The sequence below is a fragment of the Theobroma cacao genome, chromosome 6 (genome assembly GCF_000208745.1).
Source record: "Theobroma cacao cultivar B97-61/B2 chromosome 6, Criollo_cocoa_genome_V2, whole genome shotgun sequence".
NCBI lineage: Eukaryota > Viridiplantae > Streptophyta > Magnoliopsida > Malvales > Malvaceae > Theobroma > Theobroma cacao.
In genome coordinates this window covers 3,345,987-3,359,494 of record NC_030855.1, presented here as the reverse complement: position 1 = coordinate 3,359,494, position 13,508 = coordinate 3,345,987, and positions in this window count along the sequence as shown.

Genomic DNA, 13,508 nt, shown 5'->3' with positions numbered 1-13,508 from the left:
TTAAACAGATTTTATTATTTTTAATTATATTAATTGATCTTACAGTAAAATTAACGTTTACTATAAATTTCACCTTATTGAAAAGCCCAAAAAGAGGTCATGCTAGAAAACCCAAGAAACCTAATCCCATTTAATGTTTCAACAACTTGAATCTAATAGGACACTGGCTCACTTCTATGCATCAATCATTCCAATTCAATGCAACAAGGCTGCAGTATTCTGCATTCAGGGCTATGATGGACATGACTGTAAAGTGAAATAGGTCAACAAAATTCAACTGCAAGAGCAACAAGCTTATTGAAATATGATTTTATTAAAAGAAACATATGAACAATTTCTCCAGCGCTTCCCCTACTTTGGCTTTTAATTCAGAGCTCAAATAACCTTACAATCATTTCCTACAGGCATAGAGGGTGTCTAAAAAACCATGTAAAAAAAAATCAATTGAATTTTTCCTCCATCTAGCTGAAAAATTGTCCATCAACCTCATTGAATATCATATAGGCAGGTATAAGGAAAAGATGCTTCATAGTTGTGTACTCTGGTTCTGAAAGTTTTCTCCTCTAGCTCTTCTCTTGCTGACCATTCTAGTTCTTGTAATCTGGATTATCTCTGAGAGACTGAGACCAAGCTTTCAGAGAAGAAGACAGTAGGAATCCCAGTCAGTTCTTCGCAGATACTTCAACTACTTGTTCCTCTTCTGCACCATTGCTATAAGACCCTTCCTTGAGTGCTTATCCTAATAAAAAATAATTAAAATAAAATGCCTAGGATTTTCAGGCACATTGTTAGCTTTTTATTAATAAAATAAACTTCCACAAACCATGTTATTGACCAGAATAAACTTCACTGTTTATAATGAAGAAAAAATGCCATTTAGTATTAGCAACCTGGATCACATACAGTCATATTTTAAAAGGCAATAACCTCCAGTTCAATCAGAGCTATTGTCCCTACAACATATAATTGCAGCTTTTTGCCATGCAGGTCCTGCCAAGGGTATGATTGCTAGAGCCACTTCACAAATTGAGCAGACATTTGAACTACATTACCTCTCTTGTCCCTCCCCGCCCCCCCAAATTCCCAAGGATATTATAGTGACGATGCTACTTTGACAATAGCAAATTCCAAGGAAATTAAGAAAACCCAGTCGGTATCCGCCTCAAAATGTGAAGAAATTTCCTGCACTAACAATGATCCAAAAATTCTTTGGTGGCTGAAGCAGGCATGATTAAAGATATAGCAGGTAGGCAACAGAAATCAATAGAAACTATAAAGATAATCTTAACATTAGGCCCCTTTAAAATCCCTAGTCTATTTGCTCCCACCCAAATTCAACTACTTAAAACCATTCTCAAATAATGTAGTTGCTTCAAACCAAAATCCAGCCCCCCAAACTCATGTTCCCAAGCAAACCATGAGTGAAATTTGACATAATAAAAAATTAATGCAAGGAAAGTAAAAAGAAGAAAGAGCAACTCGCAAAAGAGCAATGCCCTTCGAGGTCATCTCCAAGCCAAATATCATTAGTTCATCTAGCAAAATCTCAGATCTCACATTTTAAACCACATAACTTGTGTCTCCAAAACACTTGAATGCATACAACTTGACAAAGCGTTCAAGAATTTAAAATTTCAAATACATGACAACATACAGGGCGGTTCTAGGCGAAGGCGAGCAAAGCACTTGCTTTAGGACTCAAATTTTAATAGGTTTCATAATTTTATAATAATATAATTAATTCATATTAAAATATATAAAAATTAAAATAATTAATAAAATATTTATCTATCCTGCCATGTCTAATAAATATCTATTTTCTCTCATTTTTCACTTTTCTTTTAATTCTCAACTATTTATCTCATTTCTTATTAAAAATATGTAAAAATCAAATAATTAATAAAATAACATATTTTCACAATTCCCTAATTATGTGCTTAATAAATCTCAATTTTTTATCACTTCTCAATTTTCACAATGATATTAATTCTCAGCTATTTCTCCTATTCTTAATTAACTAACAATAATATGTATTTAATGATCTCCAGCTATTTCAAAAAAAAAAAAAAGTCTTATTTTCTTAATTTAACAAAAAGCCTCAATTGAATATTTAACTTTAAGCCCTTGAGGTTATTGAACTGCCCCTGACAACATTGATAGAGATGCATTGAAATTTCTCCGTTTTCTTCTTTTTCCAGGAAAACAAAGGCACATTAAAAGTAATCAAAGGACATGAGGGATATTGATAAAAGGATAATAGTCAATAGAGCTATTAGAGGATATAAACTCACCATTAGCAAAGATAGAACTAGGGCAGAGTTTATGAGAAAAAGATGTCAGAGTTATTCACATCAGGGGGTACACACTATTCTTGTGTATCCCTAACATTGTTTGGTAGGAGGAAAAAGGAAGGAATATGAGTAAAAAGAAATAGTGTTTCTTTCTTTCCCTTCCTTTCATTTGGTAGGAGGAAAATAGGAGGGCAGGAAAAACATTTCCTTGCCTTCTAAATCTAATCCTTCCAAGAGAAAAACACTATTTCTATTTAAGTTATTTACAATTTTAGCCTTATCCTCTTTCATTATCTCTATTTTTCATCTTTCATACCAACACAAAGGAGGAAAAACAACTTTTATTCCTCTCCTTCATTTTTTTTCTTTCCTTACCTTTTCCCTTTCCTTCTATTTTCCTTCCTTCCTACCAAACATGCTGTAAGAGATCAAGCTTCTTATTCTATGCATCCTTAAGAGATCAAGCATCTTTCTTCCTCACCCCTCCCCTCCACCATTTGACAAAGGGTAAGGCGCGACCTTGGATCATTGTTGAAGTATGGGACTAGCTTGTTAATAACATACGGTCAATGCCGAAGTGGTATCACACTCACGCAAGGTCAAGCAGAATTGCTGTCACGACCCAAATTTCGGGCCATGACCAGCGCATGGACCCAATGGACATAGCCCACTAGGCCCAAGCATGCCTGTCTATATGATCTGTTCATAATTCCATCAAATTTGCTAAAGTTCTATTTCATAATTACAATTCAAAATAATGCTAACCATTGCCATTTCATAGTGGCATTATCAGTCAAATATACATAAATTGTCTAAAACATATGTCTTAGTACTTTACATCACATTTATGTATTTATAACAAAAATGACTCTAGGGTTCTAGCGAAATGACCAGAATGGAGGTGCGGCTATGAAATGCCAAGTTACCTACCAAGGTTACGAATCTACGAGGACACCTTAACCTAGTTACTGACTGCCTCTTGATCTAAAAACATGAAGTTGAAAACGGTGAGTATAAACCTAGTGAGTGAACAAAAGAAGGGAACAAGCAAACAATAAGGAAGATTTATAGAGGTCACGATGCATTTATCTTTAAAACAATGCAATTTAGTTCAGTTCTTATTAAAACCCCTCATTTAAAACCCCAATGAGTAAATCACTTGATGATAAAGGGTCCATGCTCAACAAAGGATTTGAAGAGGGAAAAACTTTAATGACATTCAAGAAAATCAAGTCAAGTAAATGATGGGTCCTTGCTGCAGCGGAAAGGCATTCTCACTACAGCGAAATTTGTCTCAAATTATCCACTGACCGAGGGTTTCTCAATTTGCCAAGGGTTTCTCACCAACCTCATCGTTTCAAACTTAATTAGTTAATTCCTTAATGTTGGAAGTCCATACTCAACTATGGTACCAAAGAAGTGGAAAATAGGGTAGAAACCGAGCAAGGTAATAAACAAGACAGAACGTTTCTCGTTGCAGCGAGAATGGATTCTCGCTGTAGCGAAATTTAAGCAGCAAAACAGAAAGTTTCTTGCTGCAGCGAGAAACCTCAACAACTTTCTCGTTGCAGCGAGAATCTAGCCAATGCAACCCTCCAAAGCCTAGAGTTTTTCGCTGTAACGAGAATGAATCTCGCTACAGTGAGAAACAGGACACCAACAACACTTTTTCATTCTCTCAAGAAAAGGCCATTTAGCTGTAAGGACAAAATCAACTCAAACATGCTTAGAAATTTCCAAGGTTTAACATGCAAGATTCATATGCATCACAACCATATATTATACTCATACACTTTCTATAACACACATTTTTATATATAAAATATACATCATCATGCATACCATCCCACCATCATCAGCTCATGTGCACTCCCCACTCGCACATAGCTGGGTTAGCATCAGCTCATGTGCACTCCCCACTCGCACATGGTTGGGTCATCATCAGCTCATATGCACTCCTACACGCACATGGCTAGGTCATCATCAACTCATGTACATTCCTACACGCACATGGCTGGGTCATCATCAACTCATGTACACTCCTACAAGCACATGGCTAGGTCATCATCAGCATACAAAAAGGAATATCCAATGCATATTATACATATCAACATATTGCTATAACACATGAACCATTTATATGGCACATTTTCACAAGATAAAAACATTCACCAAAGGCTTGTTCCCTAGGTACATTTTTTTAAAAGAAAAGTTGGATAAAATCATTCAAATGTTTTGTGCAAACACATTCATATTCCCAACAAAATTTTGAAATGCAAGTTCACTCATTGGTATTCGTTAAATCCTAACTTAACTCCAACTTCCTCTATTGGTCCAAATAGGGTGGTGGGGCTTCGTTGAAACCTATCATCACATTGGTGTCACAATTAACTCAATTCATACAACTATGAATTCTAAAAGCTATCTCTTAACTAGCATCCAATTGCCATTCTCAACACTAAAAATCAACTCTAATTTACTACTCACCTTGGTAGCTTTGTAAATTTGAAATTCTTTCCAATAATTCCTCAAACTATTATAAAGCTCCCTCTTTCTCTCTTTAAACACCTAGCTAGTGAAAGATAGTATGGAAGTAAGATTTTTTTCAAGGGTTTTAAAGTGAGAAAGTGAAAGAGCACAAGGGTTCTATGCAAAAGTGCATAAAAGCTTTAAAATTGGAGCTATTTTGAGAGAGGTTATGGAGGTTTCATATCAAGCTTTCATGGAGGATGAAGAAACATGAGAGGGAAAAAGAAGAAGCTGCTGGAAAATGTGAGAAGAAGCTACTGAAAGAAAAGGATATTTATAGCTAGAGCTTATCTAATTTCCACTTAAATTACAAATATGCCCTCAACAAGTTAGCTTGTTCTCCTGCAATCCTTTGTGCAATCTTTTTACTCTTTTGACATTGAGGCCAAGTCCACAAAGGTCTAAAAATACTCGGGTTTACGAAAACTTAAAATTTTTTATCCGAGATGAAAAATGACCATTTTGCCCCTACCTCGGGAATCATCATTATTTTTCTTTCCTTTGCCCTTTTACCTGTATTTCATCATTCATTTATACCTTAGGCCTACTTAGGCCTTAATATTGTTTAAAAACTTACTTTTAGGGGCTTATTAAGGAAATGACGAAACTACCCCTAGCTAGTGTTATTGCTTCTATACCTAGTTACGAGCCTATAGAGGTCGAGGTCTCACGCCTAACAGGAAAGGAAGGCAACATTGCAAAATATACAAGCGGTTCCTTGCTTTTCGCCTTACTCTAGAAGAGGATGGTACGTGGTTTTATTCTAATGCTACAAAAATCATTCACTTTAATAATAGAATTCTTTATGCTGTTAACGATTGTGAGACCTTTAATGATGTGTTTTTTATTCTTATTCTCTTTTTATGATTGCAGGAAGAGGAAAAACAGTGCCATGTGACGTTCTCTAAGCTTTTTGAACACACTCACAAGCAGCAATACTAGAGAATTTGTGGACAATAGGTCCAAGATTGTTTGCATAAGTAATATGTGTGCTTATATATATATATATGTAGATATTTGATATATATGTTCCTTATCGATTAAATAACTTAATAAGTTTAATTGTTTTTCTATTTGTAGGAATCATACACTTTGGCTTTATTGTAGAAGTACAGTGATGAGCCATTGACCAAACCAAAGTTTGATCTTGAGGCATGAACCAAAGCCATTGGAAGGCCCAACAGTACTCAAACCCACATATACGGATTTGGCACCAAAGTCCCCACTTCTAGACTTTTAACTCCTACTGCAATGTCTAAGTTTGCTTTTGGCCCTGAAGCTGCATCACCTCTTCTTCCTCCTGCACCTAAGCTTGTGGGATATCAACAATTGGTTAGTAACGTTAGTACCTAAATGACATCTATGGACAAACTTAGTAACTTGATTATTAAGGCAATTACAGTGAGGGGATTGCTGGACGCCTCTAGGTTTTCCTTATCACAACAGTCAAATTCACCGCGTCTACCATAATAGTAGTAGCAGCCACCCCTACTCCCTCAGTGAGATTTGTATTTACATTAAATGTTTGCATTGGATTATTGATTGATGTTTACATTGGATTTTTTTTATTAATTACGATTTGTATTGCATTTTCATATTTTTTATATGCATATATATGTTTACTGTATCAATAACAACATCATATAATAATTTTGTTACGAATCAAACAAAATTTAATTCCTAAACAGAAAAAAAACCTTATTTTGCAAGTATTACAGAAGAAATTCATCTATTAACAATGGAATTCATCAATTACCAACGAAATTCTTTCTTTACCTATGGAGCTCATACAAAATACCAACAAACTTATTGCCATTGCCGACAGATACTGCTTGTAAACTTCAAATCTATCGACTATTCATCAGAAATTTCATTGATATTCATCGATGAAATTTACCATTAAAACTTAATCTATCGGTACCTTTACTAACAGAGTTTCCCCATTACCGATGAGATAACGATCGACAGAATCAAGCCTTTGTCGACGAAACTATCAACGGATCACTCAATCGATATTTTACCGACAGAATAATTCATCACCGACAGATTTGCCATTACCAACCACTGCATTTTCAACCAAGTATCAATGGAAGTTTTTGTCAGTAATGTAACATACTATTGAAATTTTAACTATTATCGATGGGTTATTCTATCGGTAATGCCTTATTTTTTTGTAGTGAATGTCTTTAACAACACAATGTATATCAGTAAAAAGAATAGAGGTTTATTTAGTGCTGATGAGCTGACTTAGATAAATAAGATTGAATTTAAAGCTTGGTACATAGAGGACATAATATTGGACTCAATTTAACAACTCCTATATGAGACAAAATGTCTTTTCTATCATTAACTAACTGAACGTAACAATCCTTAATTGCCCTAGCATAAACAAAACTATTTAAGGAAAAACATATATGATCAGTGACACCAAATTCTATAATCTAATGACTTTGTCTTATTATGTTAATATTTGCATTTCTAAACCAAAAAATGCAAGTGATTTGATGTATTGAAACAAAAGTGACCCAAAACAATACTTGTAAAGGCTGAATAGACTAGTGAAACCCTGCTGAGTGCTTTGTGAAGTATATTTACCATCATTGCTACATCTATTATTCTCATTTAAGAGTTCCATCAGCTTGTTGACTTGTTGCTTGATGATGGATATTGGAGACATGGAACCAGTCTCAACTATTTCTTCCTTTTATTCAACTTTATAATTATCTAATCTTGGTGCATTACACACAACAACTACATTGTTAATTGTGGCCTTTCCTTTCTTGAAGTTTGGTTTCACCTTTGTAAACTTATAATCTTCTAGAAATCCAATGAGTCCATAGCATTTGTCTTTAGTATGTCCTTTTCTTTCTACAATGGTTGTAGGGAACATCTTTTCTCATTTTTTTTCTTGGTATCTACTGCATTTACCATGGTAGATTATTCAAGAACTAGTTTAGGACCATTAATATGATTGGATAAGATCCATCAATATGATTTGGGACCTAATGGTAGAAAATGACTTATTTAACTCATTAAGAAACTTGAAGACCATGTCCTTCTAGTAGTGGTCTGTATATTTCTTAAAACAATTGAGATCACATCTTCCACATTCGTAATGTGGTAAAGGTCTACAATTTCTCAATTCCTCCCATATGCCTTTCAATTCAATGAAATATGAATCAACTGTTTTAGTACCTTGACTGACATTTCCTAAGGTATATTGTAAGATGCATACCTTGGTATCATCAGGTTGAGCAAAGTTTTTCCTTAATGTGTTCCAAATTTTTGTTGTTAAATCCATAAAGAAAATGGTTAAGGCTATCGATTGGGAAATCAAGTCAAGTAACCATGCCACTATCAGATTATTGTAGCGAATCCAAGACAAATAAAGAGAGTCTATGATTGCAGGTTTTGGTATGGAACCATTAATGAAACCTATTTTGTTTCTAATAGATAGTGAGTATAAATGACCTACTCCACACTATATAGTTGTTGCTATTCAATTTGGGATTAATAAGCACTGAACCAGGGCTATCTCTATGATGCAAGTAGTAAGGTGACTGAAGATCTGCTATTGGTGAGATTTGGGTGATTTGTATATTGGTTTGTGTACTAACTTGAGTTCTAGACTTAGTAGTTTGAGCCATCATTTATCAGCTAATGGAAGACTCACGAAGATAAGAAAAATGAAAAGAAATATTAATAAAGATTAAATGAACCTAGATAGTGATGAAATAGGAAAAAACCACAAATCAATTGCTGGAAAAGAAAAAGCTCTGTTAGTAGTTGATGAATATTCTTTACTATTAATAAAGAACGTTGATGGCCATCTAGATTTCTCCCTATTCTGATACCATGACAGACAAGGACAGTGGAAGAAAAGAACAAGTCGGTGCAAAAAGCTGAGAAAATGTCAGGGTTTTCTTATTGAATTAGGGCTCCATAGAGCAATATATATATATGTGTGTGTGTGTGTGTGTGTGTGTGTGTGTGCTTAAGAGTAAAGTAAGAGAGGGAATACATCATAATTACAACTTAGCCACCATAACAAAATTTTAAATGCTTTGTTATTGAAACGGTGTGTTCACTACCAAAAAACAGCCTATTTCCAACGAAATTTTCTGTTGGAAAAATGTTGATTTCTGTTGGAAATGCCTTTTTTCGACAGATTTTCAACGAAAAAATCCGTTGGTAAAAGCCTCATCCGTAATACTTTCCGTTAGAAATCCGTTAGAAATTTTTAAAGGAAAATTCCGTTGGAAAATTCTATTAGAAAAAATATAATTTCTGTAGGTTATCCCATTGGAATTCCGTTGGAAATTTCCAACTGAATTTTGTTGGAAATTTCGTTGGAAACAACTGTGAAAAGAATTCCATTGGAAAAAAAAATTCCAATGGAAAATTTCGTTAGAATTGGTTTTTCGATAAAAAATTCCGTTGGAAATGATTTTCCAACGGAATTCTATTGGAAATTTCTAACAAAATTTTCCATTGCAAATGCTTTTCTAATGGAAAAACATTGAAAATTTCCAATGAAATTTTTTGTTGGAAAAATTTTTCCAATGGAAAATTCCGTTCGAAAAGCATTTCCAACGAAAAATTCTATTGGAAATTTCCAATGGAATTCTTTTATATTAAGAAATGCATTTCCAATGGAATTTTCTATTGGAAATGCTTTTTCAACGACAATTATTTTACTAAATTTTAATTGCATATCCTTCTACTAATGCTTTTTCAAAAGAAAATTACCAATTTTCATTTCGATAAACAATTATCAATTCACATCCACATTTGACTTTCAAAATATAAAATGAAACACACATTAAAAACTGAGATTCAAAGTCAAATTCATACAATTAAAATTACCCTAACACACAATATCTAAAAAAGTTAAACACATATGAATATAAAGCTAAATGTGTTATTAAACAGCTATACTAAAAAGTATCTAAGTGTAGTAGTGAAAAATAGACATCATATCATGAAATGTGATCTTACTTGTCAAGATGTTAGCTTGAAGGTCCCACATTTTCTTGTTTTGAAAGCGCATTAGTCATGATCATGGTTTCCATACGTGCCATAAATTCACTCATGCTTTCCACCATTGCATTCTTAATTTCTTCACGTATTTCTGCACATATTTCCTCACATATCTTACCCAAGTTTTCTGAAAGATTTTTCACTTTTTCTTCCAATGCAATTGTGAGACTGGTAGCGTTTGAGTTGATAGGGCCACACGCAGACTCAGATGTTGCTACATTACTGTGTGTTCCAATAAGTAAAGATGTAGCAGGCACCCGAGTACCAAACCTATACATGTGAGTGCGTGTAGTCTCCATCCCTCCAATTGCTTCAGTCCAAGCATTCAGATCGAATTCTGGCTGAGAAGATGAATCCTCACCATACTTCTATGACAGTACAAAATTATACATTTCCTACATAAAAAATAAAATAAGATTAGTATTCAACTAAGGTCGTCAACTTTAAAGTCAACATTAATCAATTTTGTATGTACACTCGTAGACTTGGACTTGTTATCTATAAAATCACCATGACCCCCTAAACGTTTATAAGTACGGTTGAACACTTCCAAAAACCTAACATCTCGTTTCATCTCAATTGTCTGCATTTATTTACAACTATATATACTCAATTATAATCGATATATATAAATAACATGTAAGGGAAAACCAAAGTCAAACTACTAAACCTATAATTTAAATTTAGTTTGAAAGAAAACCATACATATAAATGTGAAGTAAGATTGATTCATACCATACTTTTTGCATGAACCACAAATGGAATTGAATAGCTAGTGTGCTTTGGAATGCTTTCTTCTTTTGGCGTTAAATGATTTTGCCTTGCTTTTCTCGATTTGTTTTGCCATTCTTCTGTATGCCATACCATATCGATAAGGGCATCCCAGATTTCATTTGTGATCCATTCCCTTGACATGCCTTTGCAATCCCTAATGTTGTTTGTTTTAGCTTCTGTCATTGCTTTATTCTTTTCTTCTGAAAGCATGTCTCTTAACCGATCGGAACAAATTTTATCCCATATTCGTTGAACCAAAACATCTTGATTTACAGACCAAACACATTTTTCCCATAGCAAAATAATAACGTAATTAAAAAATTTGATACAAATTAATTGAAAACAAAAAGTTATAATTTAATTGAATAACAAACATAGTACCTGAAATTTTTGAAACATTAACTCCTTTATATCATTAGGGACTTTACTTCATGTCGACCATAGACCATTGAAGTGATTTTTTATGATCCTTGTTATTGTAGCTGTGACCCCTCGCTCGAAAAAAGTACTTGTAGAATATAAAAGAAAATTTTTTTGCAGTAAAATTTATAACAAATATAACAATTTCATTAACAAATATAACAAGATAACATACCTTTTCCCAATAGGAGTTATACGCAATCTATTGGATGGATCTACAGGAGTTTGTAATCTTACACTAGGCCCCTTACCCCTTGACCTTGAGGATGTGTCATCTACACTTGCACCTAAATCAATAGATGGGATCTACGAGAATCGTGAGTAGATGTCTCATTTTTTTACTTGCTCTGCAGATGCACCCAACAAAGAAGGTGTCTTAGAGGGCACATCATTATACTCCTGCTGCATCTGTCGTTGAATGGATAGATCAACAAACGCACTAGCATTTGTAGGCAAGGATATACTTCTAGAGGTATTTGTTGATCTAGGTCTCGGTTTTAAATGCTTCCCTTTAACCATTGTTCTTGCAATATTTTTTTGTTAAAATTCAGACACATTATTTTCAATAAAATTGAAGCAAAATATAAAAATCATCAATTTACAACAATGATAAGTATGATTATTCATTTGTACAATCAAAGCTGCAATTATATAGTATTAATTTCAACATTTATAAATATAAACTTTTCGTTATAATTTTATATCATGTCAAGATCTTTTAATATTATAAAATTAAAGTTAAACAACTCTGTAACAAAAAATATAAAACCAATATCATATATGCCTACCATCATCAATCACTTTCAGAATAAGCAAATTCATGTTCTTCATTATTATCACTATCATCACTAAAAGTTTCACAATCGTCATCTTCAAGTATATATTGTCTTATGAGCAAATATATTTTAATCTATTTTACTTAACTCATCCCTTCTTAAAACTAAATATTTTATTATTCATTATATTTTTCATCCATCTATACTTGTTGTTTTTATTTTTTTTATTTTTTTACAACTTTCTACCTAAACATGTCACCATTATTCACATACTTATTTACTTATCTAAAAACAAACATTTATTTATTGCCTATTTGTAATTTTCTATATTTTTAATCATGATAAAACTTTTAACTTTCTTTCTTAATTATCTCATACCTACAATGCTCCTCAACACAATACTAGGCCAACCAACAAGTTCATATAACAAATAAGGGAAAGGATTTTACCTTATTTGGGCTTGAATACTAACCCAAAATGATTGATCTGTTTGGCAGCATTCAAGCCCATGTCCTCAACTCACCATGCTTCCTCTGTCGATTGTACTGTGGGAAGGAAAAGGAGAAGCCTTTCCTTCTCTAGGTAATACGATGCCATTTAGAGCCTTTTTCTTCTTTTTCTCTTCTTTCTTTCCCTCTTTTTTCTTCTTTCTTCTGTCGTTCACCCCTTTCTCTTTAGCTCCTTTTTACTCTACTCTTTAACCAGCTTTATTTCCTCAATCAAAAGCTCACTCCTTGGCCTTTCTACCTAATTGATAGCAACCCAATCTTCTCTCTTTCTCGTGCCGGTGGCGCACCTAAGCCAAAAAACTCTCCCCTTTACTGACGCCGAAACCTTTCTCCCTCTCTCTCTTCTATTGACGCCACTCAACCTTCTCTTTCTCCCTTAAACCGATGGCAATAGCTCCCTAAACTTTTCCCTTATAAACTTCAACCAATAAACCAGAAAATAAAAATCTAATCCTAGAAACCCAAATCAAGAAATCCCAAAACTACGTCGTTTCTCTCATTTTTAAATGGCGTATTTTTTTTATTTTTTCTTTTTTTTTGGTCTTTTTTTGTTTTTGATAGAAAGTTGCGGTTTGGTTGCTAGAAAAAAAAACTAGGGCTTTTTTATTTTTGTTGCTCTCTCTGTAGGGTTTGGTCAGTAAAAGAAAGGGAAGCAAAGTTGAGGATTTGGGGAAACTGAGAGGCACAAGGATTTCTATTTGACTTATATCGGTTTGGTTTCTTTTAAAATTAAGTTGGGGAGCTTTCAAAACAGTTTGGGCAGGTGGTAGAATTTGTTAAAGTCTAATTCATTTAACATGTGGTCAGAAGTTCAAGTCTTTACCCTAACACAAATTTGAATATTTTAAATTTTATTAATAAATTAATTTTTTTCATATTACTCAATAGAAAACATAATGTTATATTACTAAATTTATGACATACATATATTTATGACACAAATTATAGATTATACTTTGATATATATTACAAAATTTGTATAATTAATTGTCAATATAATTTTATAAAAAGTATGATAATAACTAATAAAATTAATAACTGTAATCATATAAATGAAATTTACTATAAGCTTACGTATAAAACATACAACTATATATATGTAGGATATTTTAATATCTCACACACACACACACACACACACACACACACACACACACACACATATATAT